The sequence below is a fragment of the Homarus americanus genome, unplaced genomic scaffold (assembly GCF_018991925.1).
Source record: "Homarus americanus isolate GMGI-L3 unplaced genomic scaffold, GMGI_Hamer_2.0 scaffold31037, whole genome shotgun sequence".
Taxonomy (NCBI): Eukaryota; Metazoa; Arthropoda; class Malacostraca; order Decapoda; family Nephropidae; genus Homarus; species Homarus americanus.
The window spans coordinates 14,576,189-14,602,836 of NW_024722227.1; the positions used below are offsets into that span (position 1 = coordinate 14,576,189).

Genomic DNA, 26,648 nt, shown 5'->3' on the forward strand with positions numbered 1-26,648 from the left:
GATGTCCACCCCACCGGCTAAATATACACTGGCACGAGTAAGGAAGGCAGCCAAGAAAATGTAAGAGAGTTGGTGGCAGTACACGTCCTTGTTTTTCCCCGTTTGGATGGGGAAGATCTCAGCCTGAGTGACATTGTGCAGGACACTGCTGTTCATGCCATCTTGGAGTTGCCTCACAATGGCGATGAATTTTGGTGGGCAGCCAAAACGGTCGAGAGTCCGCCTGAGGGCAACCCTGTTGGCCGAGTCAAAGGCCTTGGTTAGGTCGCTGAAGGCCATGTACAGGTCATGACGCTGTTCTCTGCACTTTTTCTGTATCTGGCGGGTAGCAAATATTATGTCAGTGGTGCCACATGATGGTCTAAAGCCACATTGAGATTCTGTGAGGAACTTCTCCACCTCAGGAAGAAGTCTGTTTAGGAGGTCGGGCGATAATCTTGCCAGCAACGGACAGCAGCGAGATCTCGCGGTAGTTGCCATAGTCTGACCGGTCTCCTTTATTTTTATAAATGTTGACGATGGAGGCGTCTTTAAGAGCTTGGGGGATTTCCTCCTTTTCCCATATATTCTCCAGGAGAGAGTGGAAACGGCTGGTAAGCAGAGGTCGTCCTGCTTTATAAACCTCGACTGGGATTTCATCAGGCACTGAGGCTTTGTATATTTCATCTGTTTGATGGCAGTAGCTACCTCAGCCAGGTATGGATTATAGCTGAGGTGGGTCAGCTCTGGATGCTGAGGGACCTGCTGGGTAGTCGGGACATCCATATCGGTGTTTTGGTTGAGCAGCGAATGGTAGTGCTTTTTCAAGTGCTGTAGGATGCCTTCCTTGTCTTTAATTAGGGAGTTCGTCGGATGAGCAGAGAGGGACTGCGCTATGAGTTATTGGTCCATAATATTTTTAGTGGAATTGAAAAATCCATCATTTTGGGTTGATCTAAAAGTTTTTGCATTTCACATGCTATATTTTTAAACCAGTCGTTCTTTAGTTTTCGAAGTTCGCGCTGGGCCGCAGTTTTCTTCTTGCTGAAGGGATCAGCTTTGGTCTTAGACTGAGGTTTGTTCTGCCAGTCAGTTAAATCAGCACGCTTATTATTGACTACATTGATTTCCAGGTCATTTTCATCAAACCAGTCCTGGTGCATTATTTCGATCTGGCCGAGGGTCTCTGTAGGTTTTTGTCATGAGAGTGTCGAGAATACTCCATTCATCACTGGGATTTGGGTCGTTTGTTGTTGGGTTGTTTATCAGCCCATGTTAGAGCTGCTCTCTGAAAGCATGTGCTATTGCTGGATGCTCCAGACGCTTAGTGTTAAAACCTATTCTGGAGGCTTGTTGCCTTCGCCGTTTTGGGGCGACGTGAAGTGAGAGCTTAGCTCTGACGAGCCGATGATCAGTGTTGCAGTGGACTGAGCCACGCATGTTTTGGGTGATGAGGACATCTCGGCGATCTCTTTCTCTGACATTGAACATACATACATACACACACGCATACATACTGTATACATACATACTGTATACATACATACGTACATACATACATACATACTGTACCTACATACTGTACATACATACATAATGTGTATACATACATCCATACATACATACTGTACATACATACATTCTGTACATACATACATACACATGAAATAGCCCCTGTCTTATCGGCAAAAGTATTTATATAAATGGGTTAATTACATATGATTTAAATACTCTATTACCCTCTGTAACTTTCCACTAGCTATGAGGTAGTATGTTCAGAGCACGTGATAAGGTGTGCCCACGGGAAATCTCGTCACTTAGTGCTGAGCTAAGGCACTGAGTGGCCGGCTCTCTGGCCACCTCTTGCGGCAGTAGTTTGATATCCTTGACGAGAGAAAGACGTTTTTGAGAGCCATCGTAGATGGTTCCGTCTTCCCTCGAGGGAGGACGTATATTACCGTTCTCCCTCGACGGGTATTACAGGGATTGTCACTTAACACCTCACACCAACCGGACATATTTCGAAGAGCTATTTTCTTATAGCCTCCGACCTCATCTTAACACTCATAGCTATAGTGATTAAGTTACTGTGATATACACTTGGAACTGTATACGATATAGTTTCTTAATATATACAGAACGGACTATTGGGTTTCGCTACTCAATCCCTATATACTTTTGCATGTTGCAGCCCCATTAACCCAGAAAGAATCATCGGTTAAAGGGCCAGTTCATATTCATACATACATACATACATACATACATACATACACTCTGTACATACATACATATTGTACATACATACATACATACTGTACATACATACATACATACATACTGTACATACATACATACATACATACTGTACATACATACATAAATACTGAACACATATACATACATACTGTACATACATACATACATACTGTACATACTACATCCTTGACCACCGAAGGGTCAAGACGTACCTGCCGCTCCTCTCGGAGCAGCCAGGTCAACTGTTAAGTTGGCCCACACCAACCCCCTCCCCTGAACCCTCCTCCCCACCGGAATATCAACAAGTTCTCGCCAGAAGTTACAATTTCATTTAGGAAAGGAACGGAACCAGTGTTAAACAGAGGTGAACAGTGGTGAACAGTGCTTAAGTCAGTGAGAACAACTCAACAGTAACAGTCGCACCCAAGTTAACCTTCACACAGTGAGGTCCCAGGTACCCAGTGATAACGGCCCCCGGGAGACCCAACAACAACCACCGATGTGTTAATCCGTCTATGATAGGAAGGCCTGGGACCAAACCTCACTCATATAACACCAACTGTGAGGGAATTACTACACCACATGTCCCTCATAACACCATATGTGAGGGAGTTACTACACCACGTCAAGTCCCTCATCACACCATCTGTGAGGGAATTACTACACCACGTGAGGTCCCTCATAACACCATCTGTGAGGGAATTACTACACCACGTGATGCCCCTCATAACACCATCTGTGAGGGAGTTGCTACACCACGTGAGGCCCCTCATAACACCATCTGTGAGGTAATTACTACACCACGTGAGGCCCCTCATAACACCATCTGTGAGGTAATTACTACACCACGTGAGGTCCCTCATAACACCATCTGTGAGGGAATTACTATACCACGTGAGGCCCCTCATAACACCATCAGCGAGGGAATTACTACACCACGCCAGGTCCCTCATAACAACATCTGAGGGAACTACTACACCACGTGAGTTCCTCCTAACACCATCTGGGAGGGAGTTACTACACTACGAGTTTGCTGTTCAACACCTACATTAATCTGTATGTTCACTGTATGTTCCTTTACCTTTCTCTAATGAAGGCTTTTGTTAAACCACCAATGTATGTAATAAGTCATTTATGTCCAATGTATACTTTCAGCCTTCGGGCTGCAGAATTTTTTCAATAAACCGTTAATTATTATTATTATTATTATTATTATTATTATTATTATTATTATTATTACATACATACATACATACATACATACATACATACTGTACAATGTACATACATACATACATACATACATACATACTGTACATATATACATAAATACTGTACACATATACATACATACTATACATACACACATATTGTACACACATACATACATATTGTACATACATACATACATACATACTGTACATACATACACATAAATACTGTACACATATACATACATACTGCACATACATACATACATACATACTGTACATACATAAATACTGTACACATATACATACATACTGTACACACATACATACATACTGTACATACATACATACATACATACTGTACATACATACATACATACTGTACATACATACATACATACATACATACTGTACACACATACATACATACTGTACATACATACATACATACATACTATACACACATACATACATACTGTACATACATACATACATACATACTGTACATACATACACACATACTGTACATACATACATAAATACTGTACACATATACATACATACTGTACATACATACATACATACTGTACATACATACAGTACATAAATACTGTACACATATACATATATACTGTACATACATATATTCATACTGTACATACATACATAAATACTGTACACATATACATACATACTGTACATACATACATACATACATACATACATACATACATACATACATACATACATACACACTGTACTCACATACATACATACTGTACATACATACATATATACAAACATACATACATACATACTGTACACACATACATACATACTGTACATACATACATACATACTGTACATACATACATACATATTGTACATACATGCATACATAAATACTGTACAAACATACTTACATACTGTACACACATACATACATACATACTGTACACACATACATACATACATACTGTACAGTGTACATACATACTATTGTGACATCTAATGAATCCACAAGGAACTGGTAGTTACACACGGGAACACTCGAGCGTCTAGACATTCTTACCCAAATCTTCTTCAAGAATTTTGAACATTGAAAGGCAGATCATCCATGATGTTAAGTCCGACGTAATGTTGTGTGATGTTCCTGGCCGTCGAGAAATTCGAGAGACACGACAGCATGTGCACCTGAGGGAAAGGAGAGGGTAGAATTTACACTGTGACACAATATGGCGTATGTAGTTATCCCAGCCCGAGTAATGTTGAAGTTCTTTGAGGATGATTAGCTGTGCTTGGGGCAATAAGATATTCATGAGAATTGGCAATGCTGAATGTTTTCTGGTAAGATCATTACGGTTGATTGTCTTAGAAAATTTCGCAGTCATCCATCTGGGAGCACAATAACTGATAACGTTTAATCGGTTAAGTGCTGTAGGACCTCACTCACAACATGGATCTGAGTATTATTGAAGAAGGTTTGCCCAGAGTTTGTTACAGTAAGATTTGGGGAGAGATGAATGTTTACAATATTAATATTGCGTGGTGTTGAGATAATTATGTTGTCTGTCAAAGGCTTTAGAAATGTCAAGAAGTATTGTGTGGGTTTCAACATAGATCTCTGTTAACTGATAGATTAAGATCATTAAGTGCGTGAGCAATGGAAGATTAAAAAACGAGCTCATACACTGAAGTCAAACAACAACTGCTTAATACTTAACATCTTCATTGTTTGAGAATATTGACTATTAATTACTGTTTAAAAAAAATCCTTTGAAAAGTGAACGATTTTATAACGGGTTAGATTATTCATCTTTCAGTATAATATGAACAATCTTAGCGTCTTTCCATAAAGATATGATTGTACTGTAGTCTAAAGTTTGGACATGGAAAGTTGTTTCGAAAGGTTTTTGAGAAAGGTTACGGTTTTTCCAGCTGAACCTGGTGTTTGTCAGTTTTAAGACATCCATAATTTATTTAATATATTAAAATAAATTTTTAGGACAGAGTTGTAGCCCCCAAAATGTTAGCTAGAATCTCGGGTAACGGTGAATCCTACCTCTCCTGTCCCGCCAGCGGCCTGTACTTATTGGAAGACTAGATTGCCATTACTTGCAGGGCTTATTGCATATGGAAAGGTGTTTGATTCAATTACTAGAGCGTCTCTTATAAAGAAATGTACAGTCTCGTTCAAGATTCTTCGAACACTGCTGGAGACAGCTGGCAACTCAAGGCCGTTTGTTTACTATAGTACGTAGTAAATATTATGAATGAACGTAAAAGTGATCGGTGATTGGTTACTTAGCTCCCCGTTAATTAATGGTTGGGCTTTGTTGTTTCGTATTATATTATACCTTTCTGCTGGTATGTACTGTTAATTTGATTTCAAAATGGATAGAGCAATGGGCCAACCTATATGAATTATGTTTAGACAATTAAACATAAGTAAAAATCGGTAAGTATATTAAAGAACATCATGCATCGGGCACAGCTGTGTGCAGGCTGTTTATGAGGTTGCCTGTTTATCATTAATTTATACTAATATTATCTTCAAACGTTTAATCCATTTCGGTAATTAATCCAGTTGTATGTAACCGATGCTAAACAGACTTCTTTCTAAAGACGCTGATTTCATGCAACACAAACTGCTGTTTTAATTCGCTGTGGATTAAGCAGAATCATCGGTTCACTGCTACCTGTAGTGTGTGTGTGTGTGTGTGTGTGTGTGTGTGTGTGTGTGTGTGTGTGTGTGTGTGTGTGCCTTTGCCTGTGTGTGTCAATGCTTGCCCGTAAAAACAGTTATATACATGAAACAGTATTATGAAGTTTATTTAATGACATTATTTATTTTACATTCCCTGTGAGGCATTGGAAATAGAAAATTATATATAATGTTTTATTTATTCATATATTTCTTTATATTTCAATTATATGTTATGAAATGGACACTACACAGTTTCAATGCGATTCTGTGGTGAACCAGATTAAAAACAAGGCTTTTTTTTGCGGGCAAACAATCAATAATCGAAAGAAATGTCATTTGAAATATATAATAAGCTATCTACTCAGATGACAAAGGTAATGACATTTGAAAGATCAACAGCGATACAATACTTATGCTACGGCATTAGCTATACCTTCAGTACGAAATTTCAGTAATTAATGTAATATTCTTTATAATTAATAAAAACGGCAAGGGGGGGGGGGGTGAAATCGACATTATTCACGAGCGGGTGCGTATGTTTCCGTGCAGGTGTGCGTGAGTGTTGGAGCATTATTGTAAGTTATGAAATAATTGTGAGGTAACGTTGTAATAGTTTGGTATTTTGGCAAAAAAAATTCCCATGGAGAGAAAAATATATAAAAATACAATTATTACAATAAACGTTTTCCAATAATACATAAATATATTGTGAACGGCATGACATGAACTTATTAAATATGAGATTATGAGATTGAAATATGAAAGATCAATTTCCTCGTCACAAGTGCCTTGAAGAGCCGGATCTGACAGCTGTGATTGGAACCATTACATACAGTATTGTATGAATTGTGTCGTTATACAGTTGTTTCTTTGTCTCCGTCTCCCTCTCTGATTTTTTCCGTGGTATATATGGTAATTATTTCACATGCAATATATTTATCATATATTATACTGTACTCTTTCATAATAATTATAAGTATAATGTTAGGATTTGTTTGACTTAAATCATCCTGAATACATACTGCATAAGTGAGGGTATTAGAAGAGGATTGTTTCCTTTACATTTATTATACAATTTGACTTATATTCATGAAAATTATATTTATTTCAGTTAACATGGAAACAAAATAATATCGATGTGCATTCAATATGTGACGTTACATAGGGAAATTACTTCTGACACATTAATATTTAGTCCAGCCACCTTCATTCTCGATTACTTGCTGCAGCCTGTTGGGAACGGTGGTTGTGTATCAGTTGCGGTTTCCGCCTCAGAACCTCCCACTCACGGTGTGTATGCTCCTGTAGCTGCACCCTGGTTCTCTCTTCAGTTGGATCCCACACGCTCACAATATTGGCCCAAACGTTCTCTATAGGGTTCATGTCACAACCTTTACCTGGCCAGCCTAAGACTTGCAAATTTCTTTGTTCTGCAAACCACCTTTTTACAATCCGTGCGGTATGGATAGGACACCTATCGGGCATGAAAATTATGTTTTCGGGAAACGGGAAAGCATATGCACGTACCGAGGGAAGCATAACTTCTTCTAGTATTTCTAATTACTGTTCAGCTGTGAAGCTTCCTTCTGTGTGAGTCAGCTCCCCAACTCCGTACAAATATATCCACCCCCAAACATTGCATGTCACATGGCCACTCCTTGCTTCCTCATAAATATGCTGTCTAGCATATTAGGTGTTGTTCCTCTTCCAGCAATGCAACCTTCCGTGAGAGGTAGATGAGAAAGTTTGTTCGTCAGTGAATATTACTCTTCCCCAGAAACCTAGGCCTTCTTCAGCATACCGTCGAGCAAACTACAACCTGCCCTCGCGATGTCGCTCATTTTACTTCTCCTTGGTGGCGGGAATTCTATGGTGAATGCCTCCTTCGTGAAGTCTTCGCCCGATTGTTAAAGGGGAAATATTTCATTGGAGATCCTCTCTTATTGAAAATGAAGTCTTGAAGGGGTTGGCCTTAGCGAAATTCTGGATGGCTTCAACTTGTGCAAGTGTTGTTCTGCGCGCCATTCCCGTCCTGTGGTGGTCCTTTAAACTTTCTTCCTCTTCCCATCGTTTAATCCAATAATATACAGTTGACCGACAAAACCCCAATTCTCGGGCAATTTCAGTAGGTGAAAACCCAGCCTCCTTCGTGGCGATTATTCTTCCACATTCAGTGATTTTCTGCGTGTGGTATTCCACGTTGGCAGGGGCCTTCTACAATTGAGGGAGTGGAAGGGTAGTCAGCACTGACAACACCTCTGTCTACCCCACCTTCCCGCCCATAACGTTAGCTTTATATTTATATTTTATTAGGCATTTTATAAAAAAAAAATAGTTGAATGAATAAATAAATAAATAAGATACAAATAATACATCATACACATATTTGAAGAAAAAAAATAGAATATATATATTTTTTAAAAGACACCAGACTAAAGGTGACGTAATCTACACCAGTAGGGGAGGGGGGGGGGGCAACTAGTCACTCAACGAAAGAAATGACATTTGCTGTTTACAATATTCAGAGTCTTGGAATGACAGTGATATTGCTAGATAAAGGCTTGTAAAAGTATTAGGCATATGCTACCGCACTAGTTCATACCATCAGACGGATGGTTCGTAAGATTATATACCATCACCTTCAATTGAACAATGTCATTATTAAATACAGACACAGGCTGACACACACACAAACACACACACACATACACACACACACAAACACACACATACACACACACACACACACCAACACACTCCACATGCACACACACACACACAATCTCCATATGTGCACACACACACTCCACATGCGCGCACACACACACACACACACACACACACTTACTACAGGCAGCAGTGAACCGATGATTCTGCTTAATTCCACAGCTAATTAAAACAGCAGTTTGTGTTGCATGAAATCAGCGTCTTTAGAAAGAAGTCTGTTTAGCATCGGTTACATACAACTGGATTAATTACCCGAAAGGGATTAAACGTTTCAAGATAATATTGGTATAAATTAATGATAAACAGGCAACCTCATACACAGCCTGCACACAGCTGTGCCCGATGCATGATGTTCTTTAACATACTCACCGATTTTTACTTAGGTTTAATTGTTTAAACATAAATTCATATAGGTTGGCCCATTGCTCTATCCATTTTAGAATCAAATTAACAGTATATACCAGCAGAAAGGTATAATATAATACGAAACAACAAAGCCCAACCATAAATTAAGCAACGGGGAACTAAGTGACCAATCACCGATCACTTTTACATTCATTCATAATTTTTGCTACTTAGTATAGTAACAAACGGCCTTGAGTTGCCAGCTGTCTCCAGCAGTGTTCGAAGAATCTTGAACGAGACTGTACATTGATAATATTAACATTATTCTGGAGTGCTTCCTGTTCCATCACATATCACCACGTTGACAGCATATCCCCTAATCTCCAAACAGCAATATTGGAAAAAGTTTTGAGGCGGTAATCTGGAGTGAAGCCGAGTTAAATATGAACAGCTGTCTTCATTAAACTGGTATCATCATAATAATTTAAGCCAAAATTAGTATATAATAGTATATATTAGTATATATGACTGCTGTTACATTATGCATATATACGAGTTATACACTCGTAATACCTTCTCTGTGACGCTTCAGTGAGTTTATGAAACATGTAGGAAATTTTAAAGAATACTCAAACTGGTTTACCTTGTGTCCCCGGTCTGCCAGACCTTCTGCTAAAGATACGAAGACGTTTCTGTGACTCGGGGAGGCCACCATTAGGACCATCAGGATGTTGTAGGATCTCTCTGGGGGCGGCAGTTCACTCACAGCGCCGCCAAGCAGCATAACTACCACTACCAACAGTAGTATCGGACGCATCCCTGGGAACGTTATATCTGCCTGCAGGATGTGTCCTCAGTAATATGTTGTCCCATTATAATTCACGTTAATGTTATCACCAACACCACTTATATTAACAGACAACAACTATCTCAACATATACTGATCTTTGAAAATATATTAAGAAAAATCCTAGAGACTCCAGGTGACATGCTTGTATTTAACATCTAAAGTTTTAAAGCGATATGCAGTTATATAAAGACAATACTGCACAATATAAAGCTCTTAACCAGTATGTCCACGAATAGTCAAATGTACGTTTGGAATCCTTTTATTTATATATATATATATATATATATATATATATATATATATATATATATATATATATATATATATATATATATATATATATATATAAATCACTGTATATCTAGGTATATATATATATATATATATATATATATATATATATATATATATATATATATATATATATATATATATATATATATAATAATCAGATAGAAGTAAAGTAAATGCATTTTGTTAAGGCAGTTTTAAAATCCTCTGTGAAATAGGTCCTAGGCTGAATATTATACTTAATAGCATCGTCAACCTTGACTTGAAAAAAGTCTCATATTTTTTTAGTGACAAGCTGGTAGGGGAAAAGATTCCTTGAAAATGCATAAAAGTATGAATGAAAGTCACCAGTGGGGAAATCCACTCCGATTCCATACAGCACACCACACCACATGATGTCTGGAATGTACAGTCTAAGAAACAACTGTCTTCCCAAGTTTTGGCCAATACATCGCAGAAAAGTTGAGCCATCCGACGCACGCATCTACAGGATGTACCTCGTAAACAGTTGACAGGTCTGGAACCTTGGAAAGGGGTAGCCAGTTATATCATTGATTCGCTTAATTATTTACGGTAATGGCGGAGGAGATGGCTAACACCAGAAGCGATTGATCAATTTCGTCATTTTTTTTTTTTTGTTAACAGATGTTGTTTGAATGATAGTAAGTAATAAAAACGATATACAGTGCACAGAACCTAACAGAACCTGACCTAGCCAACCTAACCAATTAAACCTATCTAACGTCACGTAACATCCTAACTGGGGGGAAGGAGGCGGCGTATTAAGCAGAAAGAACTTACTTCGATATCAGGCACCATTGAAAGTACTTTTGTTTGAAGCGGCATTGTGTAATTTTACATTTTTGTGGACGTAAGAGTACGGTCAGTTGTTGCATTGAAACATAATTGTTCTTCACTGTCAGTTCTCTACCTCATTTTGAACACTTGCACATGCTGACAGATGAACTCTTGGATACAGTCTTCATCCTCCACAAGCACAGATAACTTGTGACAAGACAAATGTAATCACTCATAAGAGCGATTTTGGTTTGTGCAGGACAATAAGACCCTTGTCGTTGACGCGATGAGTATAATTCGGTCAAAACCTGTTAAATACAATTCGCATATAACAACTGCTGGTACATCAGGACACAGTTTGAATAATACGATCAATATACAGTACATAATTACACTTATTAAAGTTATTTAGAGTTCTCAGAGGATTCAACAGTTCATAATCACACTCACGTTTTGGGGTCTAGGGTTAGACCAACGAGAACTAATCTAATGTCCTGCTGGTGATATTAGCTGACGAGAATCCAGATGCTGCCCTTACAGTAGAAGGCGATAGACTGTCCCTCAGACAGTCACACAGCTGCTACCAGCTCCATCTCTCCTAGTAAGCTATTCTGAGTTGTAAACAGTTTCTTCACTTAACATGAGGCCGGCGCGCACATTTATCACCTCGGCAAACTTCGTTATCAACACTGTCTCTCTCCTCTCTCCCTTTCTCTCTCTCTATCCCTCTCTTTCTCTCTCTCTTCTAGTTTATCTTACTGTGGCGGTAATAATAAAGCACAACCCGTTTAAGGACTGAAACTCACGTAGACGTACTATAATTTTAACCAGGCAGCAGTGAGCTGGAAGACGCATCTGTGGTGTTTGGAATTTTAGTTCAATTTGAGGGGAAGATGTTGCTCTCTGCCCCGGGTAGTACAAGATGTACATCTTCCTCCAGCCTTTCAGAGCCTGAGGAAGAAATTACCAATTCCACTTTCAGTAGACGATTATAGTCCTACTGTTGCTCGGATTTTTGTTCATTTCAGGGGTGTAAGTGGATAGATTTTGATTATTCGTGTATCAACTTGAAGGTCATGAAGCGTAAAGTGTATCTGTGACCGCTGGCGTTGCAGATACTTTATTCTGAACAACAATTACAGTGATAGTGTATGTACAATTACATTAACAATTAATCAATTAAGGTATCATCATCAACTTAGGGTTGGCAATCATGGCCCTCCAGTCCAAACGTTTTGGAGCTGCCTGTACCAATCCTCTATTGTGGCAATAAATTTTAGATTGTCATAGAATAAACTCTACATGGGTGAGCGAAAAGACAGAAAAGATGACTATGTCTTTCATTAATTGATAATTCTATCAAAGGTTGTTAACTCCTTCTTGGTGTTGAATCAATGGAATTTGTATATTTATGGATACGTTCAAAGATTTTCATAAAAAAAAACAAAAAAACATTTGGAAAACTGAATATGTTTTAACCTTTATTTCCCTGTTAGTGTTTTGTCACATTTGCTATTTAGAAAGTTACCCTTATATATTTTTACTATTTGCGTGACTTTCTTTGTGTTTTTCTTTGCTGTAATTTAAGGTGTCCTAACAAATGATAATTTTGAACATGAATTGGATAAGAATAAGACATCGAAATCTCAGCGAAAGAACAAAGTTTTTTTTTCGGATTGTGCACCAAATCTTCTTATGGAACTTTGTTAGTTATCATCTATTTCGCTATTGTGTGTCGCCATTATCACTGTCTAAAATGTTCTACCAATATAACCTGTTTGTTTCATTTCTTCTCTAATTATGATAGGATTGTGTGAAAGACTGAGCTGTGGTGATGTGTGAGGCTGTTCTGTCCGGCGAATATAGAGGTTGTGATTAATTTTATTTTATTATAGTGTAGAAGGTTGTGTGACAAAATTTGCTTCAGTTAGTTGTTGACGATACTGTGGAGGATAAGATGGAGTGGTAGCGGTGTTGTGTTAGGTCGTACAGAGAAGCGTGGAGCCGTGTTCGATAACAATGGTGACAACTTTATCATTTAAACGATCTAATGACAGTCGAACCATTTTTTCTGTAGTATCTGAATTATTATGCATGTGAATTTTAACAGGATTATGTCGTCCCTTCATCTTCAGTAAAAATCTTTAAATCATGACCGTGAGAATGCTTGTTAAAATTCCATATATACTGTAGGTTATCAATCCTGATAAGAGGTAGTCAAGCGGGGATTGGGTTCAATGGCAAAGGTTTTGATGGGCATAGAATATCTGTCGCTATTAAAAATATTGGAATTTTAGCTTCCTGGCGACTTCTGGGAGTCGGTATACTGTATAGTTATAGTCTAGGTCTAGGAGTTTGGAAGTGGACAGAGCATGGAAGGAAAAAGTATAGACAACACACTAAGAGGTATGTTCACATCAATTGAAGTGAGGAAGGAAAGGTAGAGATGTGGGTTTCTGGTTCCGGAAATTGTTTACCGCCCTCTGTGTGTTTCTCTTTTATATGACTGGGGCAACATTTTCCGAGTTTTGTGCTCTACTGGTTGTCTATGGTACCATATGGTTGTTCAAACCCTGAACACAGTGTTTTATATTGCTATTGGCTTCATCGGTAAGAAGTATTGTTCCGAAGACCTTCACGCTGACAACTATACTTTGACATTCCCTGGAACTCATTTCCACTAATTACCTGAATCAGATAAAAAGTGAGAGGTTGAAATTGCTTTAACTGGTGAGACTGTAGGAAACATCTCCAATTCTTGATTCGACTTTGGCAATAGGTTCTAGTTACTGTACGGAGGAATATAAGACATCTCTTTAGTGTGCCCAAGCCTGTCACTAGCAGCACATGGCTGTGAGTAAAAACTATTACTGACCACGCTTGACCACCATCAAATAACACACCATCCATCAAATTATTGCAATGTTTTAGCGACATAAAATCTTATGACGATGGGTGCTAGTGTGGTTCACTTGAAAGACAATAAAGACCTCAAAGACTGAATAAAAAATGAAATAAGACACAAACATATATACGAGGAAAAAATCACACATCGTACATGGAAAGGTTCGTATTTTTAGTAAAATATTGAACCGAGAGCCAGGTAAATGAACAACACATTTATAACTCCCCAACCTGCCCAAACCGGGTGCATGAGGGAAACTGACAGTGAAATGGGAGAGTATAGTCTCAGAGAGATGATGAAAATATCATGAAGCTCTCATGATAAGCCTTATTAATTCCATTTAACAATAACCCTTAGGGTTCCCGATGTTTGTTCCACCTTATTGAAGGAACTTTCAGTCGTCCCAATTACACGGGGATCAGGCACCGCCGTCAGTCATGGCTGGATTTAGAATCGGTCTTAAACATACTGAATATTGTGACCTACTCGCCGAGACGGTCAAATCGGTCGTCTTAAGTATGGTACATCGCCAAATAAAGTAATCATTGTATCATGACAATAAGACATCGTTTACAAGGCGGTCCCGTAATATATTGAAAACAAAGTGTGTTACCTGATGGTAAATATAGCACAGCTGCCGCTGATTGAAACAAATATGTTACATATAATAAAACTGCATCTGACATCTGGAAGCAAGAACAAGAGCGAAAAATGTCGGGTTATTGATATAAATTAGTTGAACGCCACCTTAACTGAGTGTTACCTTAACTGAGCGTCACCATAACTGAACGCCACCAGAATTGAATGTGATAGCTGTTTTGGTATCACACAAATTGTTTTAATTAAGTTCTGGAACTCCTTAAGTGGCAGGGTTTGATGTGAACACTTATTGGCGTTTTCTCTTTATTATAGAAGCAGGTATAGACACAGATACAATCTGAGAGAATATATTGTGAGTCTCTCCAGGGAAGTGTTGTGAATATCAATTTGAGATAACACTTGAGTTAAGTGCCTGGCTTCCCTGTTCAATGGTAGTAAGTGAACTGCCTTTTCTGTGCGTGAGACAGAGAGTTGGTTGTTTGCTGAATGAGCTGATCCGCGCTCGACTTTTGAGAGAGATGCAAGCCAAGTTATATAGAATGACATGGTGACTCACTTGGTGAATAACTTGGCGAATAGCTTGGTGTTATTCATTTGGGTGAATATTTATATAATGCAAAGGTGGTGTTACATGAACGCCACCTTAACCGAACGTCACCTTAACTGAACGCCACCTTAATTGAGCACTACCTTAATTGAGCGCCACCCAAACTGAACGCCACCCAAACTGAACGCCACCCAAACTGAACGCCACCCAAACTGAACGCCACCCTAACTGAACGCCACCCTAACTGAACGCCACCCTAACTGAACGCCACCCTAACTGAACGCCACCCTAACTGAACGCCACCCTAACTGAACGCCACCCTAACTGAGTGCCACCCTAACTGAGTGCCACCCTAACTAAGCGCCACCCTAACTAAGCGCAACCCAAACTGAACCCAAACTGAACGCCACCCAAACTGAACGTCACCCTAACTGAACGTCACCCTAACTGAACGCCACCATAACTGAACGCCACCCAAACTGAACGCCACCCAAACTGAACGCCACCCAAACTGAACGAACCCAAGCCACACCCAAACTGAACGCCACCCTAACTGAACGCCACCCTAACCAGAGCGCCACCCTAGTGATCGCCACCCTAACTGCCACCTAACAGTGCCACCCTAACTGAGTGCCACCCTAACTAAGTGCAACCCAAACCCAAAACTGAACGCCACCCAAACTGAACGTCACCCTAACTGAACGCCACCATAACTGAACGCCACCCTAACTGAACGCCACCTTAACTGAACACTACCTGAAATGAACGCCACCTTAACTGAACGTCATAGAGCAACAGCTAGGGGGGGGGGGAGGTAATCACCCGCCTTGAGGCCATGAGGTTTGACGATAGTTTTGAAATGTATATTATATGAGTAAGTGAGATACACATTTCCTGTGGCAAAGGGTTAAAATTGTACCTCTCAGTGGCGACATTTTTAAATACAGGGGAATAACAACGCTATAATTGCAATTTGACATTATTATTTTATGCAGTTGTGTTGGTATTTTATAATAAAAAAATATATACATTATAAAAACCATAGAAACATAGACATTACATATTAAAAAAAATCTGATATCATAATGCACAAGTAAAAAAAAATGCATAATATCCCCGATATATATCACACCAAGTACAAGATAAACTGTCAACAAACTTGTGAAAGAGGCTGTGCCCTTTTGTGGGCCGAGTTAGAAAGGGCCAAGGAAGAAATCGTGAAATTAAAGGAAGAGATGGCGAGGATGAAGGAAGAAACGAGCCAGGGAAAACCGGTGTTTGACGAAAACTCAGGCGAATGGAAGGTTGTGAGGAGAGGGACGACCAAACTGGTGGTGAAAAAACTCACCCTGGTGGTGAAGAAACCCACCAAGGATACGTTAACAACAGCTAAGTATACCAACTCTTTCAGTCCTTTGATAGATGAATTGGACGTTAGTATAGTCAGGGACAGGACTGACAAGGACGGTACGAAAATTTTAATTGTTGGCGACTCACAGGTATGGTACTTGTACAGAGCTTTATGTGGTAAAAATACAAATAGGATGAGGGTGTGTTTGCCAGGAGCTGGGGTGGGGGATATAGTTGACAGGATGGACAATATCTTGTCTGGTAATGGGAATAAACCCATTATCTGCCTCAGTGCAGGAGGCAATGATGTTGGCCGGTGTAGGAGTGAGGAGCTTCTTGATAAGTTCAAGGCAGCTATAGAACGTATTAGGACTAAGGGAGGGATCCCTATCATATGTGGTGTCCTGCCTAGAAGGAGAGTTGGCAATGGATGGTTGTCCAGGGCAGCTGGTGTCAACGGCCGTCTTGACAGATATTGCAAGTCAATATCAGTCCCATTCATTGACAACTGGGACAACTTCTACGGCAGAAGGGACCTTTATGCTAGGGATGGAGTGCACCTGTCTAGGGATGAGGTGGCAACCCTGGCTGGGTCTCTCGAGAGGGCAGTTCAAAAGACATCAAAGTCTTTCAACTGCTAGGGGCACATATGAGCACGGGGGTGGAGGAGACTGCAGTGGGAGCGGGTAAACAAAGTGAAAGGTTACAGGGAAATAGTGTTAGGAATGATGACAAAACTAAATTAGACAGGGAGTTAAAACCTAAACGCGACAAAGAGAGGACTCAGAACACGACAAGCTTAATGTCTACTATGCAAACAGTAGAAGTATAAGAAACAAAATCGATGATATTAGGGTCTTGATATGTACCGAAAAAATCGATATAATAGCATTCACTGAAACATGGATAACCTAGACTCACGTGAGTTACCTGTCGAATACCAATTTGCAGGTTACAAATTATTCTATACCGATAGGCAGATTAGGAAAGGAGGCGGAGTAGCAATCTATGTCAGGGATAATCTGAAGTGTGAAGTAAATAAGGAAATAAAAACTGAGCGGAATACAGAAACAATTTGGATAGAAGTAATCGACGGTAGGTAAAAATTAATCACAGGAGTAATATATAGACCTCCCAATCTTGATGGAGTTAATGAGCGACTTATTTGGGATGAAATATTCAGGGCTTCCATACACAGCAAAGTCTGTATAGTAGGCGATTTTAACTTTAGCCAAATAGATTGGATTGACCTGACGGGTAACTCAGAATTAGAGGATTTTCTTGAAACGATCCAGGACTGTTTCCAAAGTCAACGTATAACCGAACCCACCCGGGGTAATAATATACTCGATTTAGTTCTGTTGAACAGAGAAAACCTCATTAGTAATGTCGAGGTAGGGAACGAACTTGCAAACTGCGATCACAAAGAAATTAGATTCCAGTTAGATTTTCAGGGCAGTCGTAAAGAAAATTCCACAAAAGTCCCAGATTTCAGAAGGGGAAACTTTGATAGTTTGAAGAGGCAGTTGAGAGAAGGGTATCATGCTTGGGGGTGAACTACATGACCTCACATGATGTAACCTACAATGTACCCACAGTGGGCGACCTCACCCTACCCAGAGACCTGACGGTTGAGACTGACCTGATAACGAGATCTGAGGTTGCCGAGTTCCACGATAATTTAAATAATGAGTTACTTAATGCACAAAGGCAGAACATACCATACAAAAAACTCAGATCAATCAACAATGACCCTAAATGGATAAAAAAAAGTTAAAGAACATTACTGGTCAAAAGAAGGCTATAGGTAGGAGGATATATCGTGGCGAAGTTTACCTCCGAGATTATTATAAGGTATTGGCTGGTATTGTTAAGACCGAGATAAGAAAAGCAAAGAGGAATAATGAGCTGAGGATAGGAAGCGAGGCGAAGTCAAACCCCAAGGGATTCTTTCAAATGTATCAAACTAAAACACGAGAAAAGATTGAACCAATACAGTCAGATACCGGCGAGCTAACTGATATTGACGGAGAAATGAGCAATAATCTGAATAAATATTTTTCAACAGTTTTCACCACCGAAAATATAAACATGATACCCAAGGCACCGACCCTACACAGAGATAGTGAAGAAAACAAATTAAGCGAGATAGTAGTGACTAGTAACGATGTTAGTAAGCAAATAGACAAACTAAAGCCTAATAGGTCACCTGGTCCTGATGAGATATTTGCCAGAGTATTAAAGGAATTTAAGGAAGAGCTTAGTATGCCCTTAGCAAAGTTGTTTAACATGTCTTTAAAAACAGGTGTTGTACCAGAATCCTGGAGGATAGCGAATGTAATACCGATTTTCAAGAAGGGAAATAGATCACTATCCTCTAACTACCGTCCAATCAGTCTAATATCAATTGTAGGCAAATTACTGGAAGCAATCATTTCAAACTCTATTCGAAATCACCTGGAGAAGCACAAGTTGATCAATGATTCCCAGCATGGCTTCACAAGCGGGCGTTCATGTCTAACTGATCTATTAACATTCTTTTCATCAGTTTTCGAATCAGTGGACGAGGGGCACAATTATGATGTGGTATATCTCGAATTTAGCAAAGCCTTCGACAGAGTCCCCCACGAAAGACTAATAAGAAAAGTAGAGGCTCGTGGCATTAAAGGTGATATTCTAAAATGGATTAGGGCATGGCTACAGGACAGGAAACAGCGAGTGAGCATTAACGGCACTGAATCCCATTGGAACAACGTCACTAGTGGAGTTATGCAAGGCTCAGTACTTGGACCATTATTATTTATTATATACATAAACGACATAGATATCGGCATAGACAGCAACATAAGTAAATTTGCTGATGATACTAAAATAGGACGTGTAATTAAATCTGACAAGGACTCCACAAAACTACAGGAAGATCTAAACAAATTTTTCGAATGGTCTGAAAAATGGCACATGAAATTCAATGTGGACGAATGTAAAGTACTCAGTATAGGAGATGTAAATAGGGAAACTAGATACCAGATGAACAACGATGTTATTGAGAAATTCGACTGCGAGAGAGATTTAGGAGTAATGATAAGTAGGAATCTTAAGCTAAGTAAACAATGTGTTTTTGTTCGAAACAAGGCTAATAAAGTACTTGGGTTCATACAAAGGAGTGTTAGTTACAAGACTAGCGAGGTCATCTTAAGACTATATCTTGCGCTTGTGAGACCTCACTTAGATTACGCAGTTCAATTCTGGTCACCGTAATTACAGAATGGATATAGAATCCTTGGAAAGAATTCAGAGGAGAATGACTACTAATCCCGGGCATTAGGAACCTTGAGTACAGAGACAGGTTAAAGCATCTTAATTTACACTCCCTCGAGAGACGTAGAGCGAGGGGAGACATGATAGTGGTGTATAAATGGAAGTCAGGGCTAAACAAAGGGGACATTACAAAGATACTCAAACTATCCAACCGGAAGCGAACCCCTAACAATGGTTTTAAATTAGACAAATTTAGATTTAGGCGCGAAATAGGTAAACATTGGTTTGGAAATAGAGTAGTGGACGACTGGAACAAGTTACCAAATATCATGATTAACTCGAATACGCTGGATAGCTTCAAACATAGGTTGGATGCTTATATGAGCAATAGGGTTGCGTGCAATTTGGACTGCCCAGTATAGGCCAATAGGCCCGCTGCTGTTTACTCCTTTCTTATGTTCTTATGTTCTTATATTTGATTTCAATCTTTGAATTATTTGCTAATGACAAAACATGTTTATATCATACCATACCTGCACTTTAAGGGTATTAAAGTGCATCAAAAGAAAGGTACACTGTCATGATGCTTATATATATATATATATATATATATATATATATATATATATATATATATATATATATATATATATATATATATATATATATAATTTTTTTTTTTTTTTTTTAGGTTAAGGTGGGGAATGGATGGAAGGCATGCTGGGGCTCAAGGCACAGCCAGACATGAAGGATAGAGAAGTCACAACATATAGTCGTGGGAGGAAAGGTTGGAAAAGAAGTTTAATGAGTTAAACAGAGGGGGACGACACCCCTTGTTTTACATATTACAGAGTTTGTTGGCTAACTAAGCTAACCTAGGATTTAGGATGAAGTTTCCCAATGGTTACTTTAGTAGACAATGACTAGATTGATTTTACAATTACAAGTTATTAAACTGTTATACTGTGTTACATTATGGACTCACTAGATTGTGACTTGTTAAATGTGAACTTATATCATCTAAGTTTTAATATAAGGTGGATCACTGTGGCGGACATAGATGAGTCGCGGGTTGGGTTGTTGTAGTGCGGGCAGACTTCTGGGGCCACCAGGTGTGGGGTCGCCCCTCCGTTGATGTCTTCCCCGCGTAGGTGGTCTGGGCTGTGAGGGTCGTCCAGGAGCTTGTCCCAAACCTTCTTCCCGAGGCGATGGAACCAGACGTGAGGGCCTCTGTTTCATTTCTTAAGTGGATGGTTTCCACTGTCTCCTGGTAGGGTGGCGCTTGGCCTCTGGCTGACCTCAAACACTTGTTTTGGAAGCTCTGTAGTTGTTGTAGTCTAGTCTTCCCGAGTGTGACGAGTGGTATATGTGGGTACTCCAACACAGGCCTCACCAGCACCTTGTACACTCGCAACAAAAAGTATCGGTGCATACTGTAGTGTGAACAATTTGAGACCAGTGACGATAGGTATTGGGAAAGGCGAGTTGTTCCAGCCGTATGTTGGCAGCCCTGGTCAAGTGAAACAAACCGTTATAAATAAGGTCGGGAAGTGATAAATAGACAGTATGAAATATGAGGAGCTCCCTGTTAACAAAATTATTTGTGATACTTGTGAATATTGCCACATTAATTTATGCTACCAAATAAACCACTCAACCTGGTCGTCCTGAGGGGTGGTGCAGCGTAGACGGCCGCTCCGAGACCTGTCGTCTGTAGCACCAGTTTCGAGGTATCGCCGAATCCATCGTGCAACGGTGTTCCAGTGGACACCAACCCGCCGGCTAATATATGTGACACCGAACCCTTCGTAATGAAGGGCAATAATAGCTCCTAGTGTTCCCTCTGAGGTTTCCATGTCGTCTGGCATGTGTAGATCTCTACTGCTTCATATTGCCTCTGTTTTATACCCACGTTCACCGAGACCGAACCCTCGCTCATCATTCAGTCGACACAAAGCAACAATCCGAAAAGAGGTAACAAACACACTGATTGTCAGCCATATGGCAACACCTAGTGGAGGGGGGGTGGAGTAATGAGGATACACTTACCAACCTTCCCGACATATCACAGTGTATACGTATCATTTCGGAAGTCGTCGATCTCACCCTGCACCGATACTTTTTGGTGCGAGTGTACAGGTGAACTTGTATCTTCTCAGGCATCAGTTTAAAACGTTTTAATTTGGCTGCGGCGACTTTGGCTTTATTTAGTCTGTCCTTCAAGTGGGAAATGATGCTTATACAAATAATAATAAATATCAATCTTCTTACAAATCAATCATATAGTACCTATTTATCATACCTCATATTCCAGAAATAAATAAATAACTAAAGCAATTCTATTGTAATTCAAATAGAATGTCGTCCACAACATTATATAATTACAAAATGAATTGAGCCTTTGTGAATACCCATAAGTCAGAATCATTATTTGACTCGTCTAATGATTCATATGTTAATTCATCTTCACTAACATCTGTCGATAACATGGTTGTGTCATCCATTACTACACATATGTCCTGTGGACTCTGATCACTTTCAAGCAATTTTAAGTGTACCTCCCATTTTGAGTTCCCAGCAGCTGTCTTCTGCTTGCCACTGTACTGGAGTTGTATATGCCTTCTTCCATACCGATGCTACATAGTTTGTACGCTTAACTTTTTCAGCCAAAACTGATCTTCATGGAGGAAGAAGGCTTGGATCACTGTGCTCAGTATTTTCAAGTGGATGCCGATGAGTAGCATGTGCATTATTTTGCCTTAACAAAGCAAATCTTGCATCATTCACACTTTTAAACTTTCCTCTCCCATAGAGAGTGCTCACAAATGATTATAATACAAGATCACATCTGGAGATTCTTCTGAATAATTCCTAACCTTGGAAAAGGCTTCTTGATACACCTTAAACTTTTCCATATTATCATGCGGGCGTAACTTTCCTTTTCGCATGAATGGTGATGTGTAGTCGCATCCTGTAAAAGCATGCATTGCTGTTAAGTCAGAGCAGATGGTCTCTCCTAAATTTGCAGCAAGGGCATTAACATGCAAACTTTGGTAGTACCAGTACCCTTTGCAACATGGTAAAGAAGGATCACTAATAAATGTGTCATTTGCTCTAACACTAACCTAGGCATATGTCATGGTTTCCTTGATATGGTTCACATGCAAAAGACATTCTCTTGCTGACAGCCAAGTTCAGGTACAGTCTTCCGAAACACTGATCCTCTTTTTACTTCAAAATATTAACACTTTTCAAGTGCTTGCAGGATAGATTTCATGACCGTCTAACACCTCTTTGTAGGTGTCCTTTTCCCATTCAGCTGCAAGGAATTTGAGGAGTGGTGTCTTGAATAGGTCGGATGACAGTGCTTGACTGAAGTTTTTTGGTCGTTTCTGATCAGGGCCAGCAATAATAATGTTGACCTTTGTATACGTAACACACACAAGGTCCACACGTCTAGCATGAGCGCAGAACTTTGAGAACAGGACTTCAGCCACCCCGTCATAGGTAGCAGGGAGAACTGACAAAGAATTGATGAGAAAAATTGCATCTATAACACAAGCATCTACTCTGGAAGGTTGCTGACTGTTTAAGTTCGTTTCAAATTTCTTTAGGAGTGCAGACTTACCTGTTTTATTGATTAATCCATTAAGATATGCCAGAGATGCAGGTACAGGGATGATAGCGTAACTTAAAACTTCACAAAAATCAATAACGATCTTTGTGACTAGGTATAATTACCTCCCAAATAGGTCTCTTGTTGCTTGTATCTTTTGGATTTTCGTATCTTTCCCACTTGACTTTTACTCCCTCTGTTGCTAAGTTTTCACTCTACGCCGTGGTATTGTTTTTCAAATCTACTAGCATCATTAAAGCAGCCTGTTAGGAACTCATCACACCACTTCTGGCCATTATCAATACACCGTGTCAACTCTTCTTTCACTTTTTCTGAAACTGCACAGCCAGTTGAAATGCAATACAGGTTTTCATCACTAACAGCTTCTACAATGGGATTGAGCCTTGATTTAATGCCTGTAATCAACTTTTGCAGGTCATCATTGTCTCTGAATTCTGTAAAATTTGAGCTTTTGGGCCGATTCTTCATGCTGCTTCTTTCCTGACATGGACAGCAGATTGCTAACAATTGCACTTCGCATTACTCGAGGAATTATCCATCTTTGGCGAGCTCCAATTGACTGGTTAAAAGCAAAAATGCCTGGCAGACTGAAAGCAGCATCTGCATTGGTTGTTCGTTACAGTGTTTGATCTACTGGTGTCCTTGCAAAGGATTTTGTAGTGCGTCTAACTGACAAGCCTCCATTTTCCAACATTTGGCGTACACCCGGGTGTGGTATGTCAATATTTAGTAGATTCAAGTTAAACTTGACCTTCCATCTTAAATAATTTGGGCGACCTGAAGCAAAGAGTACAGAGCACATATTGCCTATGCAACATGTGTACAACAAGATCATTGAGACGACAGGCTCTGTTGAGCAACAGGAAGAGGTCTACCAAATTTATGCACATCATCCAAAACCGTGCTGTGCTTCCCTGGTTTCCTGTCCTTGTGTCAATTGCAATTCTTGTATATTTTTCAGTGAAATTTATGAACTCTGGTGACTTCTCAATGACTTCAAAGGCCTGGGCAGATGGCTGGTCTTTGTTTCTCAAGTTTGTTTATTAGTGTAGCTGAAATTGCAAAACAAAATTGCTGTAAAGCTATGAAGATGTAGTACATGGAATGATGTTGATAGAAGGAGATGTTTGTAGTTTCTTGCACCTATTATAATGCGTTCCTGGAAGAAATCCATTATGTGAGCCTGCTGCAAGGACATCTGTGTCAGCTAAAAGTTGAGGGTCCTCCAGATTCTTCTATTATATGACCCAAAGCTATCAGACTGTTGTGTATCTTCATGCCATTCATTTTGTACCATATTTATTGCCCTATACTTAAGTACAACAGTGTGTGTATAAAGGTCGCCACCGTGCGGCACAATTTTAACCCTTTGCCACAGGTTTTTGGCTAGGCTGTATCAAGTACGAAATGGTATTTTGACTTACTCATTTAATATACATTTCAAAACTACTACCATCAAACCTTTGGCCTTAAGGCGGGTGATTAACCGCCCCCCTTGCTGTTGGACTCCCCTTAACTGAGCGACACCCTAACTAAGCACCACCTTTACTAAGCGCTACCTTAACTGAGCGCCACCTTAACTAAGCACCACCTTTACTTTACTAAGCGCTACCTTAACTGGAGCGCCACCTTAACTGAGCGCCACCACTGAGCGCCACCTTAACTGAGCGCGCGTAACTGAGCGTCACCTTAACTGAGCGTCACCTTAAATGAGCGCCACCTTAACGAAACGCTATCTTAACTGAGCGTCACCTTAACTGAACGTCACCTTAACTGAACGTCATCTTAACTGAGCGCCACCTTAACTGAGCGCCACCTTAACTGAACGTCACCTTAACTGAGCGCCACCTTAACTGAGCGTCACCTTAACGAAGCGCCACCTTAACTGAGCGCCACCTTAACTGAGCGCTACCTTAACTGAGCGTCACCTCAACTGAGCGTCACCTTAACTGAGCGTCACCTTAAATGAGCGCCACCTTAACGAAACGCTATCTTAACTGAGCGTCACCTTAACTGAACGTCACCTTAACTGAACGTCACCTTAACTGAGCGCCACCTTAACTGAGCGCCACCTTAACTGAACGTCACCTTAACAGAGCGCTACCTTAACTGAGCGCCACCTTAACTGAGCGTCACCTTAACTGAACATGGAGGATCAGCGATTTACCATTAACTCTCTTTTCATACCGAGTCATTTCCAGATACAGATCCAGGTATATCACTCACAAACCTGGACTCATTAACGGGGTTGTCGAAACAATCAACACGTTAATAGTATCTTTGAACTCCAGGTAGATATGATTGATAAAACTTTTTGTCAGGTACTCCCTGCTGTTATTTCATAAGTGATAAGACTGGTTGTTAGGATATACAGTATATCAAGGTTTGTGAACATGAAAATAGTCTGACATAGCTAAGAGGTAACAACAGCCCCAAAACCAAGCATCACGTAGCATGATGCCCTGTCAGTTTTTTTCTAAACGTGAAGGAAAATGGTTTAGATATTGTTAAGTTGTCGTCTGGAAAGTTTCTTGATAAAAATGAAACAAATTATTATTTAAAACTGCTGTAACAAGTAAGAAGTAACCAAAAACTTATCAGACTCGAAAACTGATTGACACAAATTTACCAGGAATACTAATATTACACACATTAACACACTTCCATACAATCCTATATAAAAATCCGAAAATTACCTTAGAAAGACTGAAAAGTGAAATGAGTCTCGGAGGCATAACGGTACGTTAGGGACAGTTGGGATACAGCACAGTGAATACTAAGCAATCCGCACCCGATCATCTTAAATAACACAACTTTGTAAAGTTAGGTACCCATTTACAGTAGGGTGGGCCGGTAGTGCCCGGGATTGAACTAGCAACCCATAAAATAGGAGGTGATAGTTGTATCTACACGGCACCTCACTTCTTAGATCGAATGCTGTAACGTTAAATACACAGACAGACACACACTCAGACGCTTGCAGCATATCCGACAGACATACTCAAAATTATACTGTACTAGCCAAATTCTGTTCGGCGCGTTCTGCTCGTTTGGTTTGTTCGAGCTAAAATACTCAAGTGAAGACGCACCCTTCCACTCACACAACATTTGTGGACGACACTGTCATTCCCCTTTTGGCCTTACAACTTACAACTCAACAACAAAGGTGAATCTTAATATTTTGCCA

General features: G+C 39.8%; 1 pseudogene; it reads right to left on the bottom strand.

Moving 5' to 3' along the window:
* Positions 1–26,648, bottom strand: part of LOC121862618 — a 48,834-nt pseudogene that overhangs the window by 17,884 nt on the left and 4,302 nt on the right.